Genomic DNA, 12,887 nt, shown 5'->3' on the forward strand with positions numbered 1-12,887 from the left:
GAGAAGTAACAAAAGCGAGCCATAAAGTGTGGAGATTCCTTATTGGTTGACTGATGTATCTAGTTTATGCTAATTAGATAAGCTGTGTGGAATGTATAAATACTGCTCCTGTCCTGCAATAAACAGCTCCCACTCCTTCTGTATCAATGTACACAAGTTGTTCGTCACCCCCCAGGTTATTTTACTGCAGCCGGACTGCGGCAGATGGTGGCCCATACGGGGAGCCCCGGGACACTCGGGGGTAAGTGACGAAAAAAAGCTGCTCGTCCATAGATAGGACGGGAGCAAATCTGCTCGTCCCTAGGCAGATAGGGCGAGAGGAAAAATGGCCATTTCGAGAAAATGGAGAAGATTGATACAGTATGTTTGTGTCTTGTTTTGTCTCAGTGTATTGTATTGTCTTTGTGATGAAAATATGGAAGGGGTGAGAAGTAAATTTCTAAGGGAAGAGGGCACCCCAGTGGAACCAAGAATAGTTAGGGCATGTGTTGATAAGAGCCCAGGAACTCTAGTCAGAAAGAAAAAGAAAGTTCAGAAGAAGAAGGATTATCAGGAAAAAAGTTGCAGCAAAAGGCTATTACTAAATACTTTTCATTACCAGAGGGTGCGTGAATCGGTGCAGCGGCTGCTGAGTGTGCAAGCCCGTCACAGCATAGCAAGGATTTTCCAAGAGGCGGCGGCGACTGGCCCTTCCCCGCCTCCTGGCCGGGGAGCTGGCTCTTCCACTGCCAGGAGCCCAAATCTAGACCTGACCTGGAGGCACAGTCTCGCAGGCTCTTGCTCCCTGTGCCCAGTAGCAGTTTGAGTCCGGGACACTCCCCAGGGCCATCTGGGGCTGCCCAGGCACTACAGCCAGCAGAAGACGCTACTGGTGTCCCTGATGTTTGGTCATTTTCAATGCCAATAACTAAGCTACAATGGTTCTCCCACACCTGGAAGCTGATGAGTAATGAGCACTATTAATGCTTATTTCAAATGCAAAAAAAACCTTGAAATAATGTACTAAATTGTTCAGAAGGTTGTTTTCTTAGTAGTATACTACAGGATTTTCTTTAGCCATCCGGAGTTCCTGCCTTCATCCCAGTGCCAGTGAAGACGAAGGTGGAAGAATTTCCAGTGTTGCTGAGAAACAGACGAGACTTCGGATCAAGCTAGTTGCCTGCAGAACTTATCTGGACTGTGATTTAAGCTAGCTGCCTGCAGAACTTACCTGGACTGTGATTTACCTGGACTCTGAGTTAATCTATTGAGACACTGCTTTACCTGGACTGACACAACAAAATGTAATCTACAACAAATTGTAACTCGGTATCTTTGCAGATGGTGTCATTGCTGGTATAATTTTTCCAAGGGCTTCTTGCATGGAGCCATCAATTGGCTTGGTATTGTGGCATTTTGTATCCTCCCTTTCTGTTTGTAGCAGGTTATTTATGGTGTTTCTGTAAAAACCACTATGGTCGTTATTTAAATTAAACAAAAGGGGGAAATGTTAGAGTCTGTAAACAAGTCAAAATAACACCTGGCATTTTGCCAGGGGAATGTTAGAGTTCCTAAACAAGTCTGGATGGTGCCTGGCAAAATGCCAGAGGGAGTGGTTTGAGAAGTAACAAAAGCGAGCCATTAAGTGTGGAGATTCCTTATTGGTTGACTGATGTATCTAGTTTATGCTAATTAGATAAGCTGTGTGTAATGTATAAATACTGCTCCTGTCCTGCAATAAACGGCTCCCACTCCTGCTGTATCAATCTACACAAGTTATTCGTCACCCCCCGGTTATTTTGCTGCAGCCGGACTGCAGCAAGTCACAACAAACCATTCCAATTTTACTGCTGTATGTGACAATAGTCTGAAAGCATGCCTTACCAGACAGATGATGACTGCCATTCAGATTCTGCCTCCAGCAATTGCCTAGGATTCCCTGAAATGGGAGGACTCAAAGTATTCTTTGGCCCCTCAGAAAAGAGCCAGAGGACTGAGTATGCAAGGTCACCGGCCTCAATTTCATCATTTGCTTTTCTGTTTTTCAATGCTATTTGCAAAGAACTTAGAGCAGTCTGTGTCACACGTTGTTTTTCCTTCTTTTTAGATTAATGAGGTGGTCTGCTCAAGTTGGATGGGCCAAATTAATGAATGCAGTTTGTATCATCAAAAAAAGCAAATCAATGATTTTTAACTGGCCAAAGAATCTTGGCATAGGAGGTATGTGAGGAAATAATGTGAGGCCAGTAATCCGAATGCTGCTCTTTCCTCCCACATTGGGTTTTCACTGTGACACAGTGACTTGGGATGAAGGTCCAGCTTTGCCAGAAACAGGAAAGGCTCTCATTTTGACACATCTGTTTTCAAAGAGTGGTTCTTTCAACTACTGAAACAATCAAAATAAGCTGCTGAATATGAATGCTCCTGCAGGCTGGTGTAATCTTGATTCTCCAAAAGCAGACTATAAGCATATTTTAGGGCATTTAGAAAATGTGTTGTTTTGAAGGGAAAAAAAGATAAGACATCCATCAAGTTTTGACATTACACTGAATTTGCTTTATTTGGGAAGGAACTAACTAAACACTCCATCACAAAAGTCCTGACAAAGATACATGGATGACTGTATTAATGGGACTGTGTCAGAAAGGAATGATAATAAATGGATTCTGTGAGCATCTAACATAAATTTCCTTATCTAAAGTAGTGGTGTTTAAATGATGAAGCAAAGTTGGCATCAGAGCCGCGGGCTGACTGTCCATTGTATTCTAACTGCCAAAGCATGGAATCTGATCTCACTGCTCTGTGATCTTCCCCTCCCCAAACGTTTGACAGGTTGCTAATAACAGCCAGCCTGCTGCTAAAAATCACCATCAGTGAAGGAACAGAGGTGACAGTATCCACAGAGGAAATGGATATTTAGGAAAACATGAATGAAAGCTGAAGGAATAGATAAAAAAAAGAAAAATCGGTAAAATAAACAAGTAAGGCTGGTGGGGTAGCTCAATGGTAGAACATTGGCCTCGTATGTGCAAGGCCCTGGGTTCCGAAGCCCTGGGTTTAGTCCCCAGCACTGAAGAAAAAATAAAAAAGGAAAGGATCTGTTATATTTAGAAAATTCGTTTCCTGTATGTCAAACAGGCAGCATCTCCTCACTTGGCTCATTTCCCTTTCCCTAGTCCTTAAGTAAGCAATGAGAAAGACTCTGCTATGAGAAGGTTGACTTGATGATCCAAAATCCTATTAGACAACACTTACCACAAAGGCTCAAGGTCCTGTGGCCCGGGAGCCATGAAGACTCACATTTAGGATGAGGTCAAGAGGAGGCAAAGAACACCTCCAGACACAGGTAATCTCCACAGTGGTTCACAGAGGTACTAAGTGTTACCTTCACCTGACACAGTTCACTCTGATTGCAAATTAACACCTCACAGCTTTTAAAACCACAAGCCAGTGTTTCCAGAATCTTAGTGGGTGCGGAAGGATCCAGATTCTGGTTTTTAAATCTCCTCAGGTAATACCAATGCACAGTCAAAAGGCTAAAAACCACTCACCTAAGTCAATATGCTGTACGGACAGGCAAGGGCTTTATGGAACCCAGGCCAGTTCATTGGGAATCTCCCTACAGCAATTCAAATTGGAGAAATTTTTATAAAAATGTAATAAGAATAACATTTGTATATGTATAGTACTTTGCATTTTAAGGTTTTTTGGTTCTTGTGAGAGTATTCTTTTGGGAAAATGCCCAACATCCTGTAAAACTATAAAGTGTTAGGTATATCATCAAGTGTGTTATAAAAAAACAAGCAGCGTAAAAGGACAAGGACTTGTTAGTGGCTGACAAAAACCTTTATTTTGAAGTGTTATTTAATCTCATTCGTAAATATGTGTTGTATTGGTTTTGGTTGCTTTTAGAAATGTGTTACTCTATACTTCAGTATCTTGAATCAATGATAAAATCACCGGTGAAACAAGCAGTCAATCTTAACTTGCCTGAAGTTTCAAAATTACCAGTATCATATTTGCTCTTTTACTTCTTTGTCTTGTCCAGCACTTGTAGCAAGTATCAAAAATTTGGGAAGAATTGAAAAAGAATCTGTGCAACTTGACTTCTTCTTCTAAAAATTAGGCCAGATCAAGACTACTATTTTTCTTTTTATTGCCAAAATGCTTTAGACATCTTTGGAAAAGCTGGCATGAAGGTAGAGAATCCTGAGTGTGTGGTGACATTACACCAGCAGATCCTAAGAGTGGACTTAACCATTGAATCCTCCCTCCCAGGCCTCAACAGGGGCCCCTCTCCCTTATGACCTGAAGATAGAAGTCAATCCATGTGGCATGTCACGGTATTAGATGTTTTGCACGTAGTTACTCACATAATCCTCAGCCATCCTGCCAGGTGGTTATTATCTCTGCTTTATAGATGAGCACTTTGAGACTTAGAAATTGTGTAATTTTTCCAATTATATAGTAAATGGCTAGTCTAGAAAACACTGAAGTTCCCCTTAGCATTCCAAGTTTGAGCCCCAGCTTCCATTCACTCAGGTTTTCTACTCATTCTGGTGAACAACCACTGAGTAAAGCCTTCTCTTCAGCGGTAGGAAGACAAGAGTCTCCTGCCCCTGAACTAGCCAGTAGGCATGGCTTAGGCAAATTTTCCTGGAGTTCTTCATGCATCAGAAAGAAAAGATGTGCATCATGAAAGTCACATTCCCCACTTCTCACCTTTCTCCCATCACCTACAGTGGAAAGGGAGCTGCAAGAAGATTGGTTTACCAGCGCTAGCCTTCCTCAGAGGACAAAAGAAGGGTGCATGTGGGGCACAGCGGTTCACAAAGGCAAGTCTTACATTGGCTGCATGCTACAACCTCACAGCTTTTAAAAACCCAGTCCAACGTTTCCAGAATCTTGAAGGGCTGGGAGGGACTCAGACTCCCAATAAAATGTGAGGAAAAATGGACACTTGAATATGGGGCAGTTGACCACTGGAATGTAAAACTCTGGTTCATGTTATTCCTGTTTATAGTTGAGTGAAATCGATGTGTCTATCAGCACTCCTCACCATCCTCAAAGAAGGTTGAGTATATATTTGAGGGTTTGCCGGCTGTTGATGGCAAACAGAAAATATGGATAAAAATTTCTGCCCTTTCACTCCAGGTTGCTGGTCAAGAGAATTTTAGTAGCCTCACAGTCAACTCCAAAACCAGATCTAAGCCAGGGTTTTGAGCTTGACTAATAGATATTGACTACACCTGCAAATACCTTCAGGCAATAACACATTATATGAAACCTTCTTTAAGAAAACAAATCCGGAGTTTCCAGAGTATCAACAAGATCACATCAACTACAACTGCTGAGCTATTTTTCTCGAAAATAAGGATAAGTGTCTGAACTTTTCAAGATGTGAGAGCTGAAGGTTCCACCATTTCTCCACAGAGATTTTACCATTCCTTATTCGCTGATCTGCCTGTGGAATTATTTGTCTGATCAAGGTCTGGGTCTTCTTTGTTACCTACTAGGCTCTTATATTGAGAAAAGCATAGTTTTCTGTTTTTACTGAGATGATAAAAAAGATAAATTCAGAGAACCCACTGAATGAGTAAATACAGAATCATAAAAAAATCATATGGGCTTAATGCCTAGTTTGATTGTTTTATTTGTTTTTAAAACTCTTATAAAGAAAAGAAGGCATAAAATTTATTATATGCCTAAGGCCTAGATATATTAGATTACCCCTGTTTGATTTCAAGAGGACACCAAATAAAAGGAATAATGAGGTTTTTTAATTAAAAATAAGTTTTATTTTGTATTATGAAGATAATGTTTATTAGAGAAAATTAGAAAACAAGTTAAAAACAAAGATAAACTTCATGATCCCATCATGCCATTACTAACTGGTGACATTTTGTAGAACTTAGATCTATAGATGTATATGTGTATAAAATAGAATTATACTGTGCATGTTATTTTGTAGATTTCTTAACTCTACATTTGTTCAATGTCATTACGTCTGTTTTTGAGGGGATAGGGTTTTGTTTCATTTTTGTGATTAGAAGCAGTGTTGTGATGGAGGGCTTCGCAGCTTCTTTAAAAGTTTCTTGGACATTATTTTCTTGAGTAAATTTCTGCAAATAAAAAGACTGGATTAAGGAATATGTGAGACTGAGTTGCTCCTCAGAAAGATTATACCAAGTTAAATGTTTTCAACGTCTCCTCTATTTACTGAGAAAAAAAATATTGGGTTCCCACTCCCTGGCATGAGACGTGCATGGACTTCCCCCTTAAGCCTTCACTTCCTTACCTAATTTCTTTCTCAACTTGTTGGGGTGACAAGGTCTAGCCCTCATTTCACTTTTCTCCCTCATACTGCCAAGGTACCGCCATACCAACTTGGGACTTCCTAAATCATGAGAATGGGCTAATGCTCTGGATGAAGTTATTAGGCCACTAAGTACAAAGCGGGAAGGAATGCAAAAGCACCTCTCACTTCAGCTGTGGATACTGTTAAGTACAAGTATCTCCATCAGGAGGTATTCAGAGCCTTGGGAAGAATACATCCCTACTCAGCCAGGTGGCGGAGGCTGCCTGCTGGTGGAAGATGGTGTTCCATGGGGCAGTACTGCAGCAGCACCAACACTTTACAACCACAGCTGTGTGTATCTCTGTGTTGTCACAGCCTTGATGCAGAGGACATTCAGTTCACAGGGGGCTGCGTGACAGGGTCCCACCAGGAAGAAATATTGGAAGATCCTTTTCCCTCCTCTCAAAAAGAATATGATCGCTTGAATCAAGTGATAATGAATCCTTTATGTGTGTCTTCCTTGACTCCCTCAAACTGTAAAACTATTTCTAGCCTGGTTTGTGGGTCCAGAATCTCTCCCACTCCATCTTTCCTATCCTTGTTCCACAGCAATGAAATAATTAGTTATATATTTTCAGGAACATACACTTTTGCTATATATATGGCTCTTGTGGTAGGTCATACTGTCTTTCAAAAGAAGGGAAAGGCGTGGGGAGGAGGCAGGGGTGGAGGCCTTTGTAAGTGACTACTTTGAAACTAGAATTGTGAGTCTCAGGTTCCACTTCAATTTCCTTTAATTTCTTTCCATTTATCCAGAACAAGTTGGACATAATAAATGTTCATTAAATTATTGTTCACTGATGATTTAAATCGAGAAATGAAAAGAACATGGGAGGTAATGTTTCCCAAATAGAAGCAGAGCAGTTACACAGGCCATTTCTCCCCAGGAGATGCAGGATGCCTCCACCTGAAGGCTCCAGCTTAATCTAACAGAGAGTGGTCCAGACCACATCCTAGGGCCCCTGATTCTGCCATTGCTTACACCAACACAAACTGAAGTCTCCAAACAGACTTGACAGATTCCCGAAGGTGCTGAAAAGCTGATAAAGGCTAAGAAAGGAGCTGAGTGCACCCGAGGCCCATGCCTTGTGCAGCCGGTGTTGTCTGATGATCTTAACTGTTCATTGCAGAGCACAGAAAGCAAAGGTCTGCACACTTTCCCGTGACGCCCCTGCAAGTCTCTGCCCTTTCCAGGCAGTTCTGTTCAGTGGGGCAGGATTTAAGGAGGAAAGCATTCATGAAAAGGTAAAAGCCAGACATACCTTTTTCCTGATTTATGTGCTTCTATCTAGCATAAATAAGAAATAATCTCCCCAGCCTATACAGTAACACATTATGAATTAATCATCTTACATTTTATTAAATCACATCATCAAACTTTCATTTTCCAGCAAGCACTTTAGCTCTGGTGTGTTAAGCAGGCATCCTATTACTATTCTTCTCCCCCTCTGATTATTTTATTTGCTTTTTTCCAGTCTGGTTTTCCACCTATGTCCCCTTGTCTACCCCAGTGCCTGGCAGGTGACATGTAGACACCCCAGAAGGTTTATCTGATAAATGAAATGAACATATTAAAACATCCTTTTGTTTCTTTTTCCACTTCCTAGATTATTTCATTTGCTTTGCTCTTGGTTGATGGCAGAGCCACAGTGATATCCTTGTGAAGGTTTAGTCATTCTAGAATCCCACAGAGTAATAGCACATCTGTATATTCTGCTTATTATAGAAGATATGCTCATTAGAAGTGTTATTGGGTGGCTTGAAACTTGAAGAAATGGAGAGCACACTTGCTACTGATAAAAGACTAGATATTATAAAAATTGCCTGTCACTTATAAATTTGTAGGTTCACTGCAGATACATCATAATTTAATTCCACCAAGGTTGAGGGGATTAGTTAAGACTAAAAGGCATGGGGGTATAATTTTATTAAAATGGTAAAATGTAAAATTCATCCAGAATGATAAAGTCATGGGAGAAAGACTCATCTTTCCAGTCTCTAAACTCTGCTGTAAGAATGAACAAATTCTCATGTGGTACAGTCAATAATAACTAGATTTTTAAATTCGAGCAAATACAGAAACATACTTTCAAAAGTCAGTGTATTAGGGCTGGGGCCTGGGGCTCAGTGGTAGAGCGCTTACCTAGCATGTGTGAGGCACTGGGGTTCGATTCTCAGCACCACATATAAATGAATTAGTAAATAAAATGAAGGTCCATCAGCAATTTTAGAAATATTTTTTAAAAGTCAGTGTATTGATTTTAACAGTTGGAAAATGGAAATCTATGGGCCCATACCAATAGTATCAAGTAAATGAGAGAAGGAAGAGCTGTTGGTCACAGTAGTTGGATAAATATGAAAAGAGCACTAGAGTTGGAAAATTCAGCTTTCTTATTAACTTTGTGTCATTTTTCAACCATCATGGTAAAAATTGGTTCAGACAAGAAACATCAATGAATACTAACTACATGGAGGGGAAAGGACAGGTGAATTTTGTTGGGAAGCAGCATATTTATTTGTAAGTTCTTAAGGTGTCTCCCCACAAATTGCTTATTAGTTGAAAGGGAGACATGCTAACTACCACCAAGTGGTCAAAATTAGTATGACCTATGAGGGTCAGACAACTGTCATATGTCACCAAATATGATAGACTGAGGAGATAACTCACTTATGTAATATCCCACCTGGGAAGACATAACTTAAATGTACCATTAGAAACATAGGCAGATCCCCCTTGAAAAAGAGGGTGGTGGGGAGAGAAGGTATTCTTCAAAAACATCAATTTTCATAAAAGACATATATGCCAGAATAAAAGACATTAAAGAACCAACCAATAACAACTAAATATACACTTGACGTTGGACTAGATGCTGTAGTGGACCAACTGATAAAGCTGGAATATGGACTTCAGATAAAAATATTGTGTCAATGTCAAGTTGACTTAAATTGTATAACCTGCTGTAGTTATATAAAAGAAATTCTTATACATAGATAGATGATAGGCATCTGGTAAATAATTAAGCGAATGGGGACAAAAGTTTACTGGTAGGTAAATATGGGTAAAAGGCTATGGATGTCTTTTGTACCTCAACTGCAACTTGTCTGTAAGTTTGAAATTATTTCTAAGCAAGTTTTTTAGGAATTCATAATTCTGTTTTCATTTATATGAAGCTCAAGAGTAAGCAAAACTAATAGATAGTGCTATATATCAAAATTGAGACTAGCAGTTTACCTCCACAGTGGAAGGAAAAAGGTATCGACTGGGAAGGACCTCACAGAACTCAACTGTGATAATGAGAATGCTTTCCGTCTTCATCTGGGTAATTGCTATGAATGTATATGTTTATATGTAAAAATGTATTAAGTTGTTCACTTAAAATTTGTGCACTTATATTTGTTAGACCTCAACTAAGTATTAAATTCTAAACTTTTTTTTTTATTAATTGTGAGCTGAACTCAAGTCATGTGTTTGGAAGAATGTGAAATGGAAAGTGGTGGATACCAGGAAGGGGCTAATAGCTGAGGTGAAAAGAGGGTAATGGAATGATGGCAAAGGAAAACCTTCTTCAAAGTTTACCTCGGAAACTTCACAGATGAAATAATTAATCTATTCCAAAGCACCATGGGCAAGAGAATGGTTTAGCTTTACTCATCAAAGCTTATGGAATTCTAAGTCAGCGTAGGATTGGCAGAGGTGTTGGTTAGGCGGGATCTCCAGGAGGCTGCAGCTGGAGATCAAGGAAATGTAGGAGTTGGGGAGGAAAAGAAATATATAGCATAGTTCTTCATGATTTCTCTTCTGTGATCATTTACATTGACTTTTGTGTTTGTGAGCTTTCATTTGAGACCAGTTTGGTCTTATTATTAATGCACATATATAGAACTGAAAAAAGTCAAATCTATGGGAGGAAGAAATAAATGAGAATATATTATCTGTCTGAGGAAAACCTTTTTTAAAAGGACTGTGGTGATAGATTCTCAAAACATGAGGCTTCAAGACTGTAGAGCAAAACCACACTTCTTTGAATTCTCTCTCCACATTCCCTAATACAAGTTTAAATCCTATAACCCCTTCCTAAATCGCTCTTTTTGAGATGTCTCATGACCCCTTGTGATGTGCCGTGCAGCAAGACACCAAAACCAAAAGAACTTGGTTTAATTGCAGTGTGTTGCCAATGGTCTTGGACTGAGGGATATCGACAAACGCCATTTAACAGTTAAGAAAACAGGCACGGAGGGGTTAAATAACTCACTTAAGATCACACACACCCACTATCAATGGTCCTCAATCTTAACTGACCATCAGATTCTCTGGAGATGGGGTTTACGTATTCATATGCTTTTAAATCTTCCCATGGTGATAGGCAACCAAGAAACGTAGATGATGTCTACAGCAGCATTTGTCCAATTTTAACATCCCTATTTATCAGGATTAAATGCAGATTCTGACTCAGGAATTCTGTGTGGAGCCTGAGATTCTGCTTTTCTAACAAGCTCCCAGGAGATGCTGACACTGTTGGTCCACAGACCACATTTTGAACAACAGGACCTAAAGTTCCTTACAGCTCCATAACACTGCCTTTCTAGAAAAGTGCTTTGTTTCTCTATCAAAAAAGTAATTTATTTAATCATTTATGGAGTCCCTATAGTTCATTGAGCGCTACTAGCTCCTGGGAATCCAGCAATAAAACAGACAGAAAATGTCTCTGCCCACACAGAGCTTACTCTCTAGGGACTGAAACAATCAGGCCGTCTAATCCAAGCAGGAAGTCTAGGGACCTTGGATCAGATATCGTAATTCCACTCTTGCTTCATGATCCGGATGATGCTAGGACCTCCATATCTTCTTCCAGCATCAACATTTCATTATTTGGCTGTCTTCTAAATAGCATGATATGGGAATCATATTTATTTCCAGAAGCATTTGTTTGCTAAAATAGCATTTTGTGTAGGTGGAAAAGAAAATCAATAAATTCAAGGTCATGAAAATAGAAACAGTGTTGTTATTTTTTTAAAAAAATAGCCACTGTAATGGAATTTAAAAGAAAATTATGTAGCATCCTCCAGATAATCCCCCCCAAAGATTATCACAGTTTTAAAAAGTAGGTCAGATTCAGGGACTACGTGTCTCTGGACTGTACCTATAACAAGAGAAATGAGAATGTTTTCATTGCTCTTGCATTCAGATGGCTTTGACATGCAATTTTAATTACTCTTCAAAAGGCAGTGTATGTCTGCTGTTGGGAGCTTAGGGAATTTGTTAACCCTGACTTTTTTTTTTTCCTGAATGTCAGACATGCAGAGCCCGTTTATTTTACGATGGAATTTTCTTTCTCTTAATGTCTGGTCAACTGTAGGGGGTGAAAAAGAGAAACGCAGTCCTCTTCACTTAGAAGCCTGCCCAGCACTGTCACCTGCCTTGGTGTTCTCCCATTAGGGACAACATTTTCACAGAACAGCAATGTCAGTAAAGGTCACTCTGTGATCTGCAGGGGTCAAGACCAAAACAAAACCACTCAATAATCATATGTGAACACAGATAAAACATGAACCACAGAAGGACAAACATCCCCTATCCCGGCTTCAACGAGCAATGCTGCTGCCCCATCCCTTCCAACCTCAGCTTGGCCTGTTCCTCCCTTCCAGATGAGCTGTAGACAGGCACTCCGCCATCGCGTGCGGTGGCCACTCAAGACACAACCTCTAGACTCCTAATCCCTACTACACACACTTCTCTGGGCCCTACTCCCTGCCCTTCTGACCTTGTGTGCCTTGATCTTACTGAAAGGAAAACCTGGCATTTCATCTCCCCCAGGCCTGTCCTCAGCAGCTGAATGTCACTAGAGAAGTTCACTCCATGGAAGTCCATGAACTTACCTGGGACACAGTGCAGGATATTTTCCTGGTGGTGACACTGAGCAGTGTCAAAATCTAGGGCCAGGGAGAAGAATTTGAGATGGAACTGAGGAGTCTGAGGGGAAAGAACAAGTAGCAAAGAGGAAGCAGGAGTAGGGTATGTCCCCCATCCCCCAAGGAAGCACTGACTTCCAGTGGAAGAAACTGGCAGTTAAAAGCTTTGGGTATGAAGGGCACACATCCTTTGTTAGGGTGTAATCCTCCCCTCCTCAAATCTGAGTTGCTGCATATATAAGCCTTCTACGATATTTTTCAAAAAGGGGTTTATATAAGATGAAAGTAATACCAGTTAGTTGTGCATACAGGGAAGGGGAATCCCATAGCGGCCGAGTCTGTGACATTATTACCCCAGACCATGAGACCAGCACAGACTCTTTCCTCTCCCTGACTCAATGCCCTCTGGCTCATCCTTCACCCTGTCTTCTGCTCTCATCTGTCTTTCATGACTTGAAACATCTCTGCTTCTCCTATTCAAGGCCACTGTGGTCTTCCCTTCATGGTCCCCAGTCACTGCCTCTTTCTAAATTCATCTTTAGTGGCAACAAGGGAAGCATCTGTGCTCAAGTGGAAATCTCAGAGCACGTGTGCGGGGCGCTCCCACAAAGCCAAGATGCATTCTTTCTTGTAGAGTGTG

This window comes from Marmota monax, unplaced genomic scaffold (assembly GCF_021218885.2).
Source record: "Marmota monax isolate L192 unplaced genomic scaffold, Marmota_monax_Labrador192_F-V1.1 WCK01_AAM20220418_F8-fsc00022, whole genome shotgun sequence".
Taxonomy (NCBI): domain Eukaryota; kingdom Metazoa; phylum Chordata; class Mammalia; order Rodentia; family Sciuridae; genus Marmota; species Marmota monax.